Consider the following 2,584-nt stretch of genomic DNA (forward strand, 5'->3'; position numbering starts at 1 on the left):
AGGATGGATCATCTGAGAAGATGTTTCTGACCTGATGTGCCCTCCGCCTCCAGGTGACTTCAGAAAGGGACTGGAGTTTGCTGTCCCACCACCTGGGCGATCAAAGAGAGAAAGGACCTGTCTCTTTGCCTCATTCCGCCTCTGAATAACCTAGCAAGTTGGTTCTGGCTTGCCCCTGGGGCTCTGTGCTAGAGCATGGGCAGAGGGGTCCCGAGCTGAGTGTGGCCACTGCAGCTTTGTGACACCTTTTGCAGTCATTCACTTGCCCCCAAGCCAGCTTGGTCCAATGGTGCCACGGCCGGAACCTCACCTTTGCCCAAAGGCACACAGTAAAGGGGAGGCATCTGGTTAGGGTCGACTCTCCCATTTCCGGTAAACAGGTGACATCCGCCCAGCCCGCTGTGGCAAGCGGCCCTCGGAAACCTGATGTGTGCTTGTACAATCTCCCCTGTCCAAGAAGAGAGGAGTCTTGCAATTAACTGGAACCAAAGAGTTTGGCTTGAAGGGTCTAAGTGCAGGTGGTGCCAGCTTACTGCTAGGGACTGTTTTTCTCCGTCACAGGGGACGCCAGCCAGTTATCAAGGTGCCTGAGACTTTAATGGGTGCAACTTCAGGACATTCATTTATGTTGATTGCCGATTGCTCCAAAGTGAGCCCTGGACAGTTCCAGCCAGTTTATCTAAAGACGCAAGGCAACTCCGTTTGGCCACACGCTCAGAGCCTCGTTGCCTGCAGCCTTTGTCCTAAACCTCCTGGGCTGAAATCAGATTACAACACATTCACGGATGATCAGCCTATTCTCCAGGAGGACAAATCAAACTCAGAGAGTCTCCGTCACCATGAAGGGGCCATGAGAAAAGGGAGACAAATCCCCCAGGAAAGTCCGACTTCGAAGTGAGTACGTGGGTGAAACGCAGGTACGCAACTCATTGGGACAGGGGAGGCCAGGTCCGCGTGAGCCTTGGCTTCCTTTTGGCCCCAGAAAAACCTCCTCTTCTGCCCTTAAAATCTCTTCCAAAATGTTCAAATCCTCTCAAAAGCATCATTCCTTTTCAAAAATAATTTTTTCTTTTTAAAAAATGTTTTATTTGTTTCTGAGAGAGTGCAAGTGGGGGAGGACCGAGTGAGGGGGACAGAGGATCCAAAGCGGCCTCTGACCTGACTGCAGTGAGCCTGGTGCGGGGCTTGAACTTACGAACCATGAGATCATGACCTGAGCTGAAGTTGGGCACTCAACCAACTGAGCCACCCAGGTGGCCCATAAATTTCTTTTTTTGATTATAAAAGTAATTCTTGTTAACTGTTAAAAAAAACCCAGTAAGTACTGGGGTGCCTGGCCTGCTTGGTCAGTAGCAGGGGACTCTAGGTCTTAGGGTCGTGAGTTCGAGCTGGGTGTAGAGATTACTTAAAAAAAATCAGAAAGTACCAAGAAAAAAGTAAAACCCAAATCCCACCACCCAGAGATAAACACGGTTAACATTTACCCAGGTATTACTCTCTCTCCACACTTGCAATTAGATAAACTTAAGCTCATATTATACACAATTTCTGCAAACGGCCCGGCAATCTATTATGGCATTTCTCTCTGACTCTCTCCCTCTCTCTCTAATCTACTAAAGCTTCAGATTATAAGGATGAGAATTTTGGCCAATTCCTATTTGGTTTTAATATTAAAAGCAATTTGGTGATGAATAACTTGACACATGAATCCTCAAGCCCTAGTGTGATGCCTGGTTAGAGAAAGTTCTTTGAAAGAGACTTGCTGGCTCAAGAGGTAAGATCATTAATCATTTATCTAATATAAGAGTATATAACATATACACGATATCATATATTACAACATAATTATGATATATGTAATTTTAAAAAATGTTTATTTATTTGTTTTGAGAGAGAGAGAACCTGCAGGTGGAGGAGGGGCAGAGAGAGAAAGAGAGAAAGAAAATCTCGAGCAGGCTCTGCACGTTCAGCACAGAGCCTGACACGGGGCTTGAACTTACGAACTGTGAGATCATGACCTGAGCCGAAATCAAGAGGCTGATGCTTAACCAACAGCCACTCAGGTGCTCCTGATATATGTAATTATAAATTATGCATGATTACTGTTTTATATAAATTTTATATAGAAATTGTGTATATGTAAAATTATATTAATTATGTTTATTGTATTATATATTTTATACATACTAATATATATAAATGTACATTATATATATTGTATATATGTATATATATATAATTTTTGAGGGACTTTTATGAACCAAAACGTTTGTTTGTACTCAATCCTTGGGCATTGAACAGAGGTAATCCTGTCTTTTAGACACTACACTTTATTTTTTCACTCAGGTCATGGCTACTTGAAATTTCCCAGGGATTCACTAATGAAATGACTCTAAAGTCTACAACAGGTTTATGTCCCCCCCAACCTCTTATGAGAACTTTCTTTAAGATGGGGATCGAGAAAGCAAGCAAGCCTTCCGTAACAAAGAGGGAAGGAAGGACTAGCCAATGTTGAAAAATAACTGGCTTGGAGTCCACGATGGTCGCACAGATCCGGATCTGAGTAGAGAGGAAGTTGCCTTTC

Source organism: Suricata suricatta, chromosome 5 (genome assembly GCF_006229205.1).
Source record: "Suricata suricatta isolate VVHF042 chromosome 5, meerkat_22Aug2017_6uvM2_HiC, whole genome shotgun sequence".
Taxonomy (NCBI): domain Eukaryota; kingdom Metazoa; phylum Chordata; class Mammalia; order Carnivora; family Herpestidae; genus Suricata; species Suricata suricatta.